Source organism: Lampetra planeri, chromosome 20, assembly GCF_965212315.1.
Source record: "Lampetra planeri chromosome 20, kcLamPlan1.2.h2, whole genome shotgun sequence".
Classification (NCBI taxonomy): Eukaryota; Metazoa; Chordata; class Hyperoartia; order Petromyzontiformes; family Petromyzontidae; genus Lampetra; species Lampetra planeri.
The window spans coordinates 13,532-32,794 of record NC_136126.1 but is presented as its reverse complement, the minus strand read 5'-3'; positions in this window follow the sequence as shown (position 1 = coordinate 32,794).

Here is a 19,263-nt window from a genome sequence, read left to right as displayed (position 1 = left end):
AATAACCTAACCAACATGGACACTCGCTAAATAACCTAACCAACATGGACACTCGCTAAATAACCTAACCAACATGGACACTTGCTAAATAACTTAACCAACATGGACACTCGCTAAATAACCTAACCAACATGGACACTCGCTAAATAACCTAACCAACATGGACACTCGCTAAATAACTTAACCAACATGGACACTCGCTAAATAACCTAACCAACATGGACACTCGCTAAATAACCTAACCAACATGGACACTCACTAAACAACCTAACCAACATGAACACTCGCTGAATAACCTAACCAACATGTAAAATCTTAATCGAAACGTCGTATTCTATTATTTAATTTAATTTATTATTTTATCTTTAGACGTGACTTAACCGAAAGAAACAAATAATAACTAACCAACATGGACGCGTGCTGAAGTCGGGTAGGTAGTTCGGGGTAATGAGACACGGCGGGCACAGACCCCGCGTCACTGTGGAGTCCCTCTCGCTTCTGTGGCCACACCGCGACCCGAGCCGTCACCGCGCCGCACCGCGGACTATCGACGCGAGCCGCGCACCGTGGACGCGGTGCCGCGGGTTGGTGCTGTAGCGCCACCGTGTGGTCATGTGGTGCAACTGCAGTGCCAAGGCGCGGTAATAGCAGCATCTTCCATGGTTTTGAAATTCTTTTGGTCTTTCGGTAAGTCACGTAGATAAGAAAATAACAAAAAAACTACGACGTTTTGATCGCGACAAAAGCGGTCGTCATCAAGGAAAGTGGTGAGTGTACTGGTAGTCTATAATGTAGACTGTATAAATGGTTATCAAGCTGGGTCAGTGTACTGGCAGTCTATAATGTAGAGTGTTAGGGGTTAGGGTTGGGTTAGGGTTATAGGGTTAGGGTTAGGGTCAGGGGTAGCTTTAGTGGTTAGGGTTAGAGTTAAGTTGTTATGGGTTCGGGTTATAGTAAGGGGTTAGGGGTTAAGGTTAGGGCTCGATTTTTCTGACTCACTACTCTCCGGCACATCTGGCAAAAACATTACCAAGCTGCAGCGAGTACAACATGATTTGGCAGGCGTCATGACGGGTACTGCAAAATCCGACCATGTCTGTCTAGTGCTCATCGAACTGCATTGGCTTCCTGTTGCCGAACTCATCCATTATGAGGTGGCACTCATTACATACAAAGGGCTTGCCACAAATGAACCACAATACGTTGCTGGTATCATCAAAGACCATAAACCATCAAGCAAACTCTGGTCATCTTCGCAGCAGCTTTTGGCTCGTCATCGAATAAAGACGGTCTCTGTATTGCACGCTTTCAGATGCACTTCTGCAGCCGTCTGGAATGTTTTTCCTTCCGATATTAGGAAGTCACTGGAGCTACGCATTTAAAAAATCTAGATTTAAAATAAATTTTCTTTAGAATAGCTTTTTGTGTTTAGTTTGTTGTCCTTCCCCCGCACCTCCGATGAGCTTGATTTGCTATGTACGGTGTGAAAGAAGTTCAACATACACACCATCATGGACACTCGCTAAATAACCTAACCATCATGGACACTCGCTAAATAACCTAACCAACATGGACACTCGCTAAATAACCTAACCAACATGGACACTCGCTAAATAGCCTAACCAACATGGACACTCGCTAAATAACCTAACCATCATGGACACTCGCTAAATAACCTAACCATCATGGACACTCGCTAAATAACCTAACCATCATGGACACTCGCTAAATAACTTAACCAACTAGGTGCTGTAGCGCCACCGTGTGGTCACGTGGTACAACTGCAGTGCCTGGCGCGGTAACAGCAGCAGTGGCGCTGTGCGGCATCTTCACGGCTTCATTGCCGCCAACCCGCGTGGGACTAACGCCAGGACGCCGCAGCAGCAGCGACTCACAACTACGGGGAATGCGCGGGTGACACCTGACAGCGGCAACTGCTGGCGTACTGTGTTGGCCTATACTGCACATGTCCACCACATAGCAGACGTAGCCACGAATTGAATGCTTGTGGTACTGCACTTGTCCATTAGAGGGCACACGTAACACATCAAGCGCCGGGAAAAGAAAAACTAAACTATCTGGCCGATTTGCACTGCAATTCTTTATTTCTTCGCGGATTTTCAAGTAAAAAACTGCTGCATTGATATCTATAACTGTACCATATGTTTACACCGTTGAATATATATATATTTGGTGAACATCGGTGCTGAAACGCACTGCATTCTCAAACAGTGCCCTTCAAATCTGCAGCAATCACACCCATCATTGACTTCAATGCAAAATGCCGCCCCGGTTCCACACGTTACACAAGCAAGTGGTGGATGTCCTTCGACTCTACTCGACAGAGTCGCGCCATATACGATTGAACTCATCTCACTAAGACGCGTTTAAAGGCATATTTGAGGCATCCCACTTGCAACCTTAAGAAGTCCTAATTCCCAAAGCAGGAGTCTCAATTCCAAATCTAGGAGTTCCGATTCTTCATGCGGGAATGTGAACACCAAGGAAGTGGTTGTGGGGCTCACGGAAATGGAATAGGGACTCTCAAAATAATCCATATACCCTGTTAGCCTAGTCAGGGTTATGGTTAACGGTCAGGGTTAGGGGTAAATGAGAAGTGAATTCCTCCATTGAATTTAGTCTTACAATGCTGTATATAAAATAAAAACTGCGGAATGTAACATGTATATTTTTTCTGCGTGAAAAAATCGACATAGCAGTCAAATACACTAAACGCATGTGGAGGGGAAAAGCCACACGACCGTGGGGTAAACATTCAAACTACAAACATACAGCAGGTGCGAGGGACGGGGCTGAACCTACGACCTCCTGTATACCAGACAAGGTCGTTACATTCTTGCCACTGTGAATTCTTCCGTTGACGTTAGTCTTACTACGTGATGTATGAAACAAAAACTATTAAATTAAACGTACTACGTGTTTTTTTGCAAAAAAATTGCCACATTTTTAACATGTCATTTTACAATTAGAAGCTCATTCCTCCAATGCCTTGAGGCATACTATGCTATATATCAAATAAAATTAGGTGATTATACAAATATATTTTTTCTCGAGAAAAAAATCAACGCACTAACCCAATTGAATTAGGGGTAGGTTTAGCTTTAGGGGTTATGGAGGTGCAAAGTTGACCATTCTTCAATGCAATTTTCCATTGGAAAAAGTCTAATTGTTGCAAAACATCGCTAAAAAGCACTTAATTTTGCTTGTTAATAACACTGCAACCAAAGAACATGGAGAGCCAGTTGTTGCATTTCATGCTTGCAGAATATGGAGGCTACAAATTGTCCAGGGGTTTGACGAAAAACATTTCGAAAGCATTTGCAATTTCTGCATCCCAGAATTGTACGAAAAACATACTTACACATGGTCTGGAAGATCTGTATATACTGCAACTGATGTTAACCGAGTCACCCCTTGTCTCAACGAAGCCCCCCGAGTCAAAACCAGTTGCATTTGAGCCACTGAGTTGAATGGTTTTCCAAAAAGGGGGGCTCTGTGCTCAAAATGACATTCTCTTTCACAGGCTTTCATTGACAGATTAAAGATTGTTGGCCATTGACTACTGAACAATCTAAAGGTCCACAGAGTCAGTTTTAACATTTCCTGATTTCAAAATTTGTCGGCTACAAATTGTCCCGAGGGGTTTAAAAAACACTTCCATCGTGAAATGAGCCCCCAAAAAGCATTTGCAATTTATACATCTCCGAATTGTACTAAAACAGAGGCAAACATCGGATAGCATAGGGGGGGGGGGGACATTTTTTTTTCAAAATCCCTTTTCTCAAATAACTGAAATATAGCAACTGAAATTATAACAATCATTGTGGCATGCAAGCCAGATATTCAATTCAATCAAGGCCATAGGGTTTGAGGTGGCTATATGAGCATTACAGATTATGGTCAGGGTTATAGGTTCTACACAAGTCACGTTTCTCCCTCGTGTGGACAAATGCACAACTACAGTACACAGTCGAGGGTTTTCAACGGTTTTACTTAACTTGATTCCTGTGTCGTGGTCACATCTTGTAATCAACATTTAGTCTACTTCGTGTTGTCCAATCAATTCCAAATGTTGCACACGGACTCAGATTCGGTGACAATGCATGTCTGTATCAAAATCGGCATCAATTCATAAATTAATTCGCTACTTTAAAGCAATTTACATTTTGTATGGACGCCTTATTATTTATATATATTTATTTGTGTATGTCAAAAACTGCGCGGTCCCTAAACTCTCGAATCGTGTTGCCCAAGAAGCAGGCGCCACATGCCTCAGGCGTGCACGCTCCGTGTCACGAGTTACGGGCACCCTCGCTCCACGCAAACAAAAGTTTTACATTGAAGATTCATTTATAACATTTCGTCGTGAGAATTTTTATTTTATTGTGTTTTATTTTTGTTATTTTATTATTTCCCTTCTACATTGCTTTACTGAAAGAACCAAGAAGATCAATTTATTCAAGTAAGCGTTGATGTGGGAGTAGACGCCGCATCGTTGACATACTTCTCGTACGTGAGTTAAACTAAGTTGTGAATAAAACCGTTTTTTTTACACTTTTTAAGGAGTTTATTTAACTTCACTTGTGTTTGTCGTGATCAAATCTTGTAATCAAAAGTTAGTCTACTTCCTGTTCTCCAATCAATTCCAAATGTTTGCACAAGTACTCAGATCCGGAGACAATGCATGCCTGCTTTCAAGCAATGTTTGTATGGACGGCTTATTAACTATATATCTATGTGTAGGTCAAAAAACGCCGCGGTCCCTAAACTGTGGAATCGACTCGCACAGGAAGCCGGCTCCGCGTGCCTCAGACGCGCCGCGTGGTCGAGTTACGGCCGCCATCGCTCCACACAAGCACAGAAGTTGGACATTCAAGACGCAGTTATAAAGTCATCAAACAATTCAAGTCAGCGTTGATGTGGGAGCAGGCGCCGCATCATTGGCGTACTTTTAGACCGTGAGTTGAACTAAGTTGTGAATAAAAGCGTTGTTTATAAAAAAAACATTTTAAGGAGTTTATTTTATATATGTATAATATATGTACGATATATAGATGTTGGGGCTCTAGTTGCGAATGGCACTATTATATGATGGATTAACAGACGCTATTTTTTTATTTGCACGAAGTAGTCGGGAAATGAATTTAAAGGAAAAAACGAAAGGCACCCACATCACGTGCCATGCCTTTTGAGAAAAACAAAGATGCGTACTTTAACGAAAATAAGTGACGAGACCAAAAAAGAAATTAATTGACATAATGCATTGCTGCACCTTAATATGCTGCATTCATTATCTGTGCGATTGTTATGATGATGACAAGATCTGACATCTTTGTATTTAATGTAGTTTAACTTTTTTTTTTAAACCAACGGTGCGGAAAAATGCGTTTAAGAAACCGAGTCATGTTATTCATTACACGATTTGCATATATCGGCATTTTTGTTATTTCTAGTGGTATACTGTATAAGCGCAGCTGCATTCACGTGTAACACTGGGTAAAAAAACAATGTTATATAGGTTAGACTAGCTTTACTACCCGGGACTTGGATTCACCACGCCCGACCGCCTTTGTCTCCCCAGTGGCGATGTTTACTACACACCACACCAGTCTACCTAGGGGAGGCCCAGGACCGTTTCAAATAATCGTCACCGGTGGTGGCCCTGAGCGGGAATCGAACTCGGTTCGCCGGGTTCGTAGCGCAGCGCACTAACCACTACACTACCGCTCCCCCCCACACACACGTCCATAGGTGCACAGACACGCGCCTGCTGCAGACACAACGTTCAGGGTGCGTCCGGCAGTAAACGACTGATATAATAAAGCAGCAATGCTGCGCGAAGAACGCCTTAGACCTGCAACACATTTGTATGGCACTGTACCCGCGGAGGGTTGGAGGGAGGGTGCGTGACATGAGCAGGCACACTGCGTGACGCTTCCACATGTGTTTTTTAAATACATTTACACGGTGTACAGTCTGGAAAGTACCCACATGGCAAATTTCAAGTTTGTTGCATGTCCGGAAGTACGCTAAACATTTTGAACAGACACATAATCACAACTTTGCCTTTTATATACAGTATATGGAGATGAATGAAATGCAGATGGCGGTCTTCTCGCACGGCCAGCTCCATGTCGCCTTATCTCGATCACATCGAACCGAACCTCCAGTAAGGCCTTCTACTTAACGACGAGAGAAAATTCACGTGAAATGTCCTTTTCAATAAAGTCTTCCAGATCAGGAAAATCAGGAGGACACACTAAAATTAAATAACGATTAAATGTGTTGCTCCCGCTATGTATCTTGGTGATATCTGTCTGCTAATATGTCTGTCTATAGTTTTCTGGTTAGATTTTATGTCGCTATTTCATTATACCTGATGATGATTGCTTGTGTTGCAATCGAAACGTCGTATTCTATTATTTAATTTATTATTTTATCTTTAGACGTGACTTAACCGAAAGAACCAAATAATAATTCCTGCAGTCACGAAAGTTCTAAAATTAAGATTGAACCACTTCTACGGGGAAGTTTTAAGCTTATCTTTTTTCTCTCTCTCTGGCGACTTGTTTTCTCTGCCTGTGTCCTCTTTAGAATGTTCACACTTAAATTCTAACTTAGCAATCTTTGAAATCCGTAATCAACCAGGCTATGCGTTAATTGTGTGTTGACCGACCCTCTGTGCTGTATTACATTACATTTCGATATTTTTAGTAGGTTATTTAATTTTAGTGTGTCCTCCTGATTTTCAGGCTTACTTGCCGTGCAGCACCACGTCTGTTGACCACTCATTGATATGCAAATTTTTTCTCTAACCCACCTTCCTTCTCTCTGCCTCCGCCCCCCCCTCCGTCTATTTAAGGCCACCCCACAGAGACGATCACCCCTCTCTGTTACCTGTGTTGCTCCCGCTATGTATCTTGGTGATATCTGTCTGCTAATATGTCTGTCTATAGTTTTCTGGTTAGATTTTATGTCGCTATTTCATTATACCTGATGATGATTGCTTGTGTTGCAATCGAAACGTCGTATTCTATTATTTAATTTAATTTATTATTTTATCTTTAGACGTGACTTAACCGAAAGAACCAAATAATAATTCCTGCAGTCACGAAAGTTCTAAAATTAAGATTGAACCACTTCTACGGGGAAGTTTTAAGCTTATCTTTTTTCTCTCTCTCTGGCGACTTGTTTTCTCTGCCTGTGTCCTCTTTAGAATGTTCACACTTAAATTCTAACTTAGCAATCTTTGAAATCCGTAATCAACCAGGCTATGCGTTAATTGTGTGTTGACCGACCCTCTGTGCTGTATTACATTACATTTCGATATTTTTAGTAGGTTATTTAATTTTAGTGTGTCCTCCTGATTTTCAGGCTTACTTGCCGTGCAGCACCACGTCTGTTGACCACCCATTGATATGCAAATTTTTTCTCTAACCCACCTTCCTTCTCTCTGCCTCCGCACCCCCCCCTCCGTCTATTTAAGGCCACCCCACAGAGACGATCACCCCTCTCTGTTACCTGTGTTGCTCCCGCTATGTATCTTGGTGATATCTGTCTGCTAATATGTCTGTCTATAGTTTTCTGGTTAGATTTTATGTCGCTATTTCATTATACCTGATGATGATTGCTTGTGTTGCAATCGAAACGTCGTATTCTATTATTTAATTTAATTTATTATTTTATCTTTAGACGTGACTTAACCGAAAGAACCAAATAATAATTCCTGCAGTCACGAAAGTTCTAAAATTAAGATTGAACCACTTCTACGGGGAAGTTTTAAGCTTATATTTTTTCTCTCTCTCTGGCGACTTGTTTTCTCTGCCTGTGTCCTCTTTAGAATGTTCACACTTAAATTCTAACTTAGCAATCTTTGAAATCCGTAATCAACCAGGCGATGCGTTAATTGTGTGTTGACCGACCCTCTGTGCTGTATTACATTACATTTCGATATTTTTAGTAGGTTATTTAATTTTAGTGTGTCCTCCTGATTTTCAGGCTTACTTGCCGTGCAGCACCACGTCTGTTGACCACTCATTGATATGCAAATTTTTTCTCTAACCCACCTTCCTTCTCTCTGCCTCCGCCCCCCCCTCCGTCTATTTAAGGCCACCCCACAGAGACGATCACCCCTCTCTGTTACCTGTGTTGCTCCCGCTATGTATCTTGGTGATATCTGTCTGCTAATATGTCTGTCTATAGTTTTCTGGTTAGATTTTATGTCGCTATTTCATTATACCTGATGATGATTGCTTGTGTTGCAATCGAAACGTCGTATTCTATTATTTAATTTAATTTATTATTTTATCTTTAGACGTGACTTAACCGAAAGAACCAAATAATAATTCCTGCAGTCACGAAAGTTCTAAAATTAAGATTGAACCACTTCTACGGGGAAGTTTTAAGCTTATCTTTTTTCTCTCTCTCTGGCGACTTGTTTTCTCTGCCTGTGTCCTCTTTAGAATGTTCACACTTAAATTCTAACTTAGCAATCTTTGAAATCCGTAATCAACCAGGCTATGCGTTAATTGTGTGTTGACCGACCCTCTGTGCTGTATTACATTACATTTCGATATTTTTAGTAGGTTATTTAATTTTAGTGTGTCCTCCTGATTTTCAGGCTTACTTGCCGTGCAGCACCACGTCTGTTGACCACTCATTGATATGCAAATTTTTTCTCTAACCCACCTTCCTTCTCTCTGCCTCCGCCCCCCCAACCTCCGTCTATTTAAGGCCACCCCACAGAGACGATCACCCCTCTCTGTTACCTGTGTTGCTCCCGCTATGTATCTTGGTGATAGCTGTCTGCTAATATGTCTGTCTATAGTTTTCCGGTTAGATTTTATGTCGCTATTTCATTATACCTGATGATGATTCCTTGTGTTGCAATCGAAACGTCGTATTCTATTATTTAATTTAATTTATTATTTTATCTTTAGACGTGACTTAACCTAAAGAACCAAATAATAATTCCTGCAGTCACGAAAGTTCTAAAATTAAGATTGAACCACTTCTACGGGGAAGTTTTAAGCTTATCTTTTTTCTCTCTCTCTGGCGACTTGTTTTCTCTGCCTGTGTCCTCTTTAGAATGTTCACACTTAAATTCTAACTTAGCAATCTTTGAAATCCGTAATCAACCAGGCTATGCGTTAATTGTGTGTTGACCGACCCTCTGTGCTGTATTACATTACATTTCGATATTTTTAGTAGGTTATTTAATTTTAGTGTGTCCTCCTGATTTTCAGGCTTAATTGCCGTGCAGCACCACGTCTGTTGACCACTCATTGATATGCAAATTTTTTCTCTAACCCACCTTCCTTCTCTCTGCCTCCGCCCCCCCCCCCTCCGTCTATTTAAGGCCACCCCACAGAGACGATCACCCCTCTCTGTTACCTGTGTTGCTCCCGCTATGTATCTTGGTGATATCTGTCTGCTAATATGTCTGTCTATAGTTTTCTGGTTAGATTTTATGTCGCTATTTCATTATACCTGATGATGATTGCTTGTGTTGCAATCGAAACGTCGTATTCTATTATTTAATTTAATTTATTATTTTATCTTTAGACGTGACTTAACCGAAAGAACCAAATAATAATTCCTGCAGTCACGAAAGTTCTAAAATTAAGATTGAACCACTTCTACGGGGAAGTTTTAAGCTTATCTTTTTTCTCTCTCTCTGGCGACTTGTTTTCTCTGCCTGTGTCCTCTTTAGAATGTTCACACTTAAATTCTAACTTAGCAATCTTTGAAATCCGTAATCAACCAGGCTATGCGTTAATTGTGTGTTGACCGACCCTCTGTGCTGTATTACATTACATTTCGATATTTTTGGTAGGTTATTTAATTTTAGTGTGTCCTCCTGATTTTCAGGCTTACTTGCCGTGCAGCACCACGTCTGTTGACCACTCATTGATATGCAAATTTTTTCTCTAACCCACCTTCCTTCTCTCTGCCTCCGCCCCCCCAACCTCCGTCTATTTAAGGCCACCCCACAGAGACGATCACCCCTCTCTGTTACCTGTGTTGCTCCCGCTATGTATCTTGGTGATAGCTGTCTGCTAATATGTCTGTCTATAGTTTTCCGGTTAGATTTTATGTCGCTATTTCATTATACCTGATGATGATTCCTTGTGTTGCAATCGAAACGTCGTATTCTATTATTTAATTTAATTTATTATTTTATCTTTAGACGTGACTTATCCGAAAAAAACAAATAATAATTCCTGCCGTCACGAAAGTTCTAAAATTAAGATTGAACCACTTCTACGGGGAAGTTTTAAGCTTATCTTTTTTCTCTCTCTCTGGCGACTTGTTTTCTCTGCCTGTGTCCTCTTTAGAATGTTCACACTTAAATTCTAACTTAGCAATCTTTGAAATCCGTAATCAACCAGGCTATGTGTTAATTGTGTGTTGACCGACCCTCTGTGCTGTATTACATTACATTTCGATATTTTTAGTAGGTTATTTAATTTTAGTGTGTCCTCCTGATTTTCAGGCTTACTTGCCGTGCAGCACCACGTCTGTTGACCACTCATTGATATGCAAATTTTTTCTCTAACCCACCTTCCTTCTCTCTGCCTCCGCCCCCCCCCCTCCGTCTATTTAAGGCCACCCCACAGAGACGATCACCCCTCTCTGTTACCTGTGTTGCTCCCGCTATGTATCTTGGTGATATCTGTCTGCTAATATGTCTGTCTATAGTTTTCCGGTTAGATTTTATGTCGCTATTTCATTATACCTGATGATGATTGCTTGTGTTGCAATCGAAACGTCGTATTCTATTATTTAATTTAATTTATTATTCTATCTTTAGACGTGACTTAACCGAAAGAACCAGATAATAATTCCTGCAGTCACGAAAGTTCTAAAATTAAGATTGAACCACTTCTACGGGGACGTTTTAAGCTTATCTTTTTTCTCTCTCTCTGGCGACTTGTTTTCTCTGCCTGTGTCCTCTTTAGAATGTTCACACTTAAATTCTAACTTAGCAATCTTTGAAATCCGTAATCAACCAGGCTATGCGTTAATTGTGTGTTGACCGACCCTCTGTGCTGTATTACATTACATTTCGATATTTTTAGTAGGTTATTTAATTTTAGTGTGTCCTCCTGATTTTCAGGCTTACTTGCCGTGCAGCACCACGTCTGTTGACCACTCATTGATATGCAAATTTTTTCTCTAACCCACCTTCCTTCTCTCTGCCTCCGCCCCCCCAACCTCCGTCTATTTAAGGCCACCCCACAGAGACGATCACCCCTCTCTGTTACCTGTGTTGCTCCCGCTATGTATCTTGGTGATAGCTGTCTGCTAATATGTCTGTCTATAGTTTTCCGGTTAGATTTTATGTCGCTATTTCATTATACCTGATGATGATTCCTTGTGTTGCAATCGAAACGTCGTATTCTATTATTTAATTTAATTTATTATTTTATCTTTAGACGTGACTTATCCGAAAAAAACAAATAATAATTCCTGCCGTCACGAAAGTTCTAAAATTAAGATTGAACCACTTCTACGGGGAAGTTTTAAGCTTATCTTTTTTCTCTCTCTCTGGCGACTTGTTTTCTCTGCCTGTGTCCTCTTTAGAATGTTCACACTTAAATTCTAACTTAGCAATCTTTGAAATCCGTAATCAACCAGGCTATGTGTTAATTGTGTGTTGACCGACCCTCTGTGCTGTATTACATTACATTTCGATATTTTTAGTAGGTTATTTAATTTTAGTGTGTCCTCCTGATTTTCAGGCTTACTTGCCGTGCAGCACCACGTCTGTTGACCACTCATTGATATGCAAATTTTTTCTCTAACCCACCTTCCTTCTCTCTGCCTCCGCCCCCCCCCCCTCCGTCTATTTAAGGCCACCCCACAGAGACGATCACCCCTCTTTGTTACCTGTGTTGCTCCCGCTATGTATCTTGGTGATATCTGTCTGCTAATATGTCTGTCTATAGTTTTCTGGTTAGATTTTATGTCGCTATTTCATTATACCTGATGATGATTGCTTGTGTTGCAATCGAAACGTCGTATTTTATTATTTAATTTAATTTATTATTTTATCTTTAGACGTGACTTAACCGAAAGAACCAAATAATAATTCCTGCAGTCACGAAAGTTCTAAAATTAAGATTGAACCACTTCTACGGGGAAGTTTTAAGCTTATCTTTTTTCTCTCTCTCTGGCGACTTGTTTTCTCTGCCTGTGTCCTCTTTAGAATGTTCACACTTAAATTCTAACTTAGCAATCTTTGAAATCCGTAATCAACCAGGCTATGCGTTAATTGTGTGTTGACCGACCCTCTGTGCTGTATTACATTACATTTCGATATTTTTAGTAGGTTATTTAATTTTAGTGTGTCCTCCTGATTTTCAGGCTTACTTGCCGTGCAGCACCACGTCTGTTGACCACTCATTGATATGCAAATTTTTTCTCTAACCCACCTTCCTTCTCTCTGCCTCCGCCCCCCCCCCCTCCGTCTATTTAAGGCCACCCCACAGAGACGATCACCCCTCTCTGTTACCTGTGTTGCTCCCGCTATGTATCTTGGTGATATCTGTCTGCTAATATGTCTGTCTATAGTTTTCTGGTTAGATTTTATGTCGCTATTTCATTATACCTGATGATGATTGCTTGTGTTGCAATCGAAACGTCGTATTCTATTATTTAATTTAATTTATTATTTTATCTTTAGACGTGACTTAACCGAAAGAACCAAATAATAATTCCTGCAGTCACGAAAGTTCTAAAATTAAGATTGAACCACTTCTACGGGGAAGTTTTAAGCTTATCTTTTTTCTCTCTCTCTGGCGACTTGTTTTCTCTGCCTGTGTCCTCTTTAGAATGTTCACACTTAAATTCTAACTTAGCAATCTTTGAAATCCGTAATCAACCAGGCTATGCGTTAATTGTGTGTTGACCGACCCTCTGTGCTGTATTACATTACATTTCGATATTTTTAGTAGGTTATTTAATTTTAGTGTGTCCTCCTGATTTTCAGGCTTACTTGCCGTGCAGCACCACGTCTGTTGACCACTCATTGATATGCAAATTTTTTCTCTAACCCACCTTCCTTCTCTCTGCCTCCGCCCCCCCAACCTCCGTCTATTTAAGGCCACCCCACAGAGACGATCACCCCTCTCTGTTACCTGTGTTGCTCCCGCTATGTATCTTGGTGATAGCTGTCTGCTAATATGTCTGTCTATAGTTTTCCGGTTAGATTTTATGTCGCTATTTCATTATACCTGATGATGATTCCTTGTGTTGCAATCGAAACGTCGTATTCTATTATTTAATTTAATTTATTATTTTATCTTTAGACGTGACTTATCCGAAAAAACCAAATAATAATTCCTGCCGTCACGAAAGTTCTAAAATTAAGATTGAACCACTTCTACGGGGAAGTTTTAAGCTTATCTTTTTTCTCTCTCTCTGGCGACTTGTTTTCTCTGCCTGTGTCCTCTTTAGAATGTTCACACTTAAATTCTAACTTAGCAATCTTTGAAATCCGTAATCAACCAGGCTATGTGTTAATTGTGTGTTGACCGACCCTCTGTGCTGTATTACATTTCGATATTTTTAGTAGGTTATTTAATTTTAGTGTGTCCTCCTGATTTTCAGGCTTACTTGCCGTGCAGCACCACGTCTGTTGACCACTCATTGATATGCACATTTTTTCTCTAACCCACCTTCCTTCTCTCTGCCTCCGCCCCCCCCCCTCCGTCTATTTAAGGCCACCCCACAGAGACGATCACCCCTCTCTGTTACCTGTGTTGCTCCCGCTATGTATCTTGGTGATATCTGTCTGCTAATATGTCTGTCTATAGTTTTCCGGTTAGATTTTATGTCGCTATTTCATTATACCTGATGATGATTGCTTGTGTTGCAATCGAAACGTCGTATTCTATTATTTAATTTAATTTATTATTCTATCTTTAGACGTGACTTAACCGAAAGAACCAGATAATAATTCCTGCAGTCACGAAAGTTCTAAAATTAAGATTGAACCACTTCTACGGGGACGTTTTAAGCTTATCTTTTTTCTCTCTCTCTGGCGACTTGTTTTCTCTGCCTGTGTCCTCTTTAGAATGTTCACACTTAAATTCTAACTTAGCAATCTTTGAAATCCGTAATCAACCAGGCTATGCGTTAATTGTGTGTTGACCGACCCTCTGTGCTGTATTACATTACATTTCGATATTTTTAGTAGGTTATTTAATTTTAGTGTGTCCTCCTGATTTTCAGGCTTACTTGCCGTGCAGCACCACGTCTGTTGACCACTCATTGATATGCAAATTTTTTCTCTAACCCACCTTCCTTCTCTCTGCCTCCGCCCCCCCCCCCTCCGTCTATTTAAGGCCACCCCACAGAGACGATCACCCCTCTCTGTTACCTGTGTTGCTCCCGCTATGTATCTTGGTGATATCTGTCTGCTAATATGTCTGTCTATAGTTTTCTGGTTAGATTTTATGTCGCTATTTCATTATACCTGATGATGATTGCTTGTGTTGCAATCGAAACGTCGTATTCTATTATTTAATTTAATTTATTATTTTATCTTTAAACGTGACTTAACCGAAAGAACCAAATAATAATTCCTGCAGTCACGAAAGTTCTAAAATTAAGATTGAACCACTTCTACGGGGAAGTTTTAAGCTTATCTTTTTTCTCTCTCTCTGGCGACTTGTTTTCTCTGCCTGTGTCCTCTTTAGAATGTTCACACTTAAATTCTAACTTAGCAATCTTTGAAATCCGTAATCAACCAGGCTATGCATTAATTGTGTGTTGACCGACCCTCTGTGCTGTATTACATTACATTTCGATATTTTTAGTAGGTTATTTAATTTTAGTGTGTCCTCCTGATTTTCAGGCTTACTTGCCGTGCAGCACCACGTCTGTTGACCACTCATTGATATGCAAATTTTTTCTCTAACCCACCTTCCTTCTCTCTGCCTCCGCCCCCCCCCCTCCGTCTATTTAAGGCCACCCCACAGAGACGATCACCCCTCTCTGTTACCTGTGTTGCTCCCGCTATGTATCTTGGTGATATCTGTCTGCTAATATGTCTGTCTATAGTTTTCTGGTTAGATTTTATGTCGCTATTTCATTATACCTGATGATGATTGCTTGTGTTGCAATCGAAACGTCGTATTCTATTATTTAATTTAATTTATTATTTTATCTTTAGACGTGACTTAACCGAAAGAACCAAATAATAATTCCTGCAGTCACGAAAGTTCTAAAATTAAGATTGAACCACTTCTACGGGGAAGTTTTAAGCTTATCTTTTTTCTCTCTCTCTGGCGACTTGTTTTCTCTGCCTGTGTCCTCTTTAGAATGTTCACACTTAAATTCTAACTTAGCAATCTTTGAAATCCGTAATCAACCAGGCTATGCGTTAATTGTGTGTTGACCGACCCTCTGTGCTGTATTACATTACATTTCGATATTTTTAGTAGGTTATTTAATTTTAGTGTGTCCTCCTGATTTTCAGGCTTACTTGCCGTGCAGCACCACGTCTGTTGACCACTCATTGATATGCAAATTTTTTCTCTAACCCACCTTCCTTCTCTCTGCCTCCGCCCCCCCAACCTCCGTCTATTTAAGGCCACCCCACAGAGACGATCACCCCTCTCTGTTACCTGTGTTGCTCCCGCTATGTATCTTGGTGATAGCTGTCTGCTAATATGTCTGTCTATAGTTTTCCGGTTAGATTTTATGTCGCTATTTCATTATACCTGATGATGATTCCTTGTGTTGCAATCGAAACGTCGTATTCTATTATTTAATTTAATTTATTATTTTATCTTTAGACGTGACTTATCCGAAAAAACCAAATAATAATTCCTGCCGTCACGAAAGTTCTAAAATTAAGATTGAACCACTTCTACGGGGAAGTTTTAAGCTTATCTTTTTTCTCTCTCTCTGGCGACTTGTTTTCTCTGCCTGTGTCCTCTTTAGAATGTTCACACTTAAATTCTAACTTAGCAATCTTTGAAATCCGTAATCAACCAGGCTATGTGTTAATTGTGTGTTGACCGACCCTCTGTGCTGTATTACATTACATTTCGATATTTTTAGTAGGTTATTTAATTTTAGTGTGTCCTCCTGATTTTCAGGCTTACTTGCCGTGCAGCACCACGTCTGTTGACCACTCATTGATATGCACATTTTTTCTCTAACCCACCTTCCTTCTCTCTGCCTCCGCCCCCCCAACCTCCGTCTATTTAAGGCCACCCCACAGAGACGATCACCCCTCTCTGTTACCTGTGTTGCTCCCGCTATGTATCTTGGTGATAGCTGTCTGCTAATATGTCTGTCTATAGTTTTCCGGTTAGATTTTATGTCGCTATTTCATTATACCTGATGATGATTCCTTGTGTTGCAATCGAAACGTCGTATTCTATTATTTAATTTAATTTATTATTTTATCTTTAGACGTGACTTAACCGAAAGAACCAAATAATAATTCCTGCAGTCACGAAAGTTCTAAAATTAAGATTGAACCACTTCTACGGGGAAGTTTTAAGCTTATCTTTTTTCTCTCTCTCTGGCGACTTGTTTTCTCTGCCTGTGTCCTCTTTAGAATGTTCACACTTAAATTCTAACTTAGCAATCTTTGAAATCCGTAATCAACCAGGCTATGCGTTAATTGTGTGTTGACCGACCCTCTGTGCTGTATTACATTACATTTCGATATTTTTAGTAGGTTATTTAATTTTAGTGTGTCCTCCTGATTTTCAGGCTTACTTGCCGTGCAGCACCACGTCTGTTGACCACTCATTGATATGCAAATTTTTTCTCTAACCCACCTTCCTTCTCTCTGCCTCCGCCCCCCCCCCCCTCCGTCTATTTAAGGCCACCCCACAGAGACGATCACCCCTCTCTGTTACCTGTGTTGCTCCCGCTATGTATCTTGGTGATATCTGTCTGCTAATATGTCTGTCTATAGTTTTCTGGTTAGATTTTATGTCGCTATTTCATTATACCTGATGATGATTGCTTGTGTTGCAATCGAAACGTCGTATTCTATTATTTAATTTAATTTATTATTTTATCTTTAGACGTGACTTAACCGAAAGAACCAAATAATAATTCCTGCAGTCACGAAAGTTCTAAAATTAAGATTGAACCACTTCTACGGGGAAGTTTTAAGCTTATCTTTTTTCTCTCTCTCTGGCGACTTGTTTTCTCTGCCTGTGTCCTCTTTAGAATGTTCACACTTAAATTCTAACTTAGCAATCTTTGAAATCCGTAATCAACCAGGCTATGCGTTAATTGTGTGTTGACCGACCCTCTGTGCTGTATTACATTACATTTCGATATTTTTAGTAGGTTATTTAATTTTAGTGTGTCCTCCTGATTTTCAGGCTTACTTGCCGTGCAGCACCACGTCTGTTGACCACTCATTGATATGCAAATTTTTTCTCTAACCCACCTTCCTTCTCTCTGCCTCCGCCCCCCCCCCTCCGTCTATTTAAGGCCACCCCACAGAGACGATCACCCCTCTCTGTTACCTGTGTTGCTCCCGCTATGTATCTTGGTGATATCTGTCTGCTAATATGTCTGTCTATAGTTTTCTGGTTAGATTTTATGTCGCTATTTCATTATACCTGATGATGATTGCTTGTGTTGCAATCGAAACGTCGTATTCTATTATTTAATTTAATTTATTATTTTATCTTTAGACGTGACTTAACCGAAAGAACCAAATAATAATTCCTGCAGTCACGAAAGTTCTAAAATTAAGATTGAACCACTTCTACGGGGAAGTTTTAAGCTTATCTTTTTTCTCTCTCTCTGGCGACTTGTTTTCTCTGCCTGTGTCCTCTTTAGAATGTTCACACTTAAATTCTAACTTAGCAATCTTTGAAATCCGTAATCAACCAGGCTATGCGTTAATTGTGTGTTGACCGACCCTCTGTGCTGTATTACATTACATTTCGATATTTTTAGTAGGTTATTTAATTTTAGTGTGTCCTCCTGATTTTCAGGCTTACTTGCCGTGCAGCACCACGTCTGTTGACCACTCATTGATATGCAAATTTTTTCTCTAACCCACCTTCCTTCTCTCTGCCTCCGCCCCCCCCCCCCTCCGTCTATTTAAGGCCACCCCACAGAGACGATCACCCCTCTCTGTTACCTGTGTTGCTCCCGCTATGTATCTTGGTGATATCTGTCTGCTAATATGTCTGTCTATAGTTTTCCGGTTAGATTTTATGTCGCTATTTCATTATACCTGATGATGATTGCTTGTGTTGCAATCGAAACAACGTATTCTATTATTTAATTTAATTTATTATTCTATCTTTAGACGTGACTTAACCGAAAGAACCAGATAATAATTCCTGCAGTCACGAAAGTTCTAAAATTAAGATTGAACCACTTCTACGGGGAAGTTTTAAGCTTATCTTTTTTCTCTCTCTCTGGCGACTTGTTTTCTCTGCCTGTGTCCTCTTTAGAATGTTCACACTTAAATTCTAACTTAGCAATCTTTGAAATCCGTAATCAACCAGGCTATGCGTTAATTGTGTGTTGACCGACCCTCTGTGCTGTATTACATTACATTTCGATATTTTTAGTAGGTTATTTAATTTTAGTGTGTCCTCCTGATTTTCAGGCTTACTTGCCGTGCAGCACCACGTCTGTTGACCACTCATTGATATGCAAATTTTTTCTCTAACCCACCTTCCTTCTCTCTGCCTCCGCCCCCCCCCCCTCCGTCTATTTAAGGCCACCCCACAGAGACGATCACCCCTCTCTGTTACCTGTGTTGCTCCCGCTATGTATCTTGGTGATATCTGTCTGCTAATATGTCTGTCTATAGTTTTCTGGTTAGATTTTATGTCGCTATTTCATTATACCTGATGATGATTGCTTGTGTTGCAATCGAAACGTCGTATTCTATTATTTAATTTAATTTATTATTTTATCTTTAGACGTGACTTAACCGAAAGAACCAAATAATGCTAAATTCCTCTTGATATGCAAATTATTTTGTCAAGGCGCTCTTCCCCCCTCCATCCCAGCTTAAATAGACGCTCCATTACCAGCTCGTTCATGTGGATTACCAGCTCGACCATGTGGTTTACCAGCTCGTTCATGTGGATTACCAGCTCGACCATGTGGATTACCAGCTCGTTCATGTGGATTACCAGCTCGTTCATGTGCAGTACCAGCTCGACCATGTGGATTACCAGCTCGTTCATGTAGATTACCAGCTCGTTCATGTGGATTACCAGCTCGACC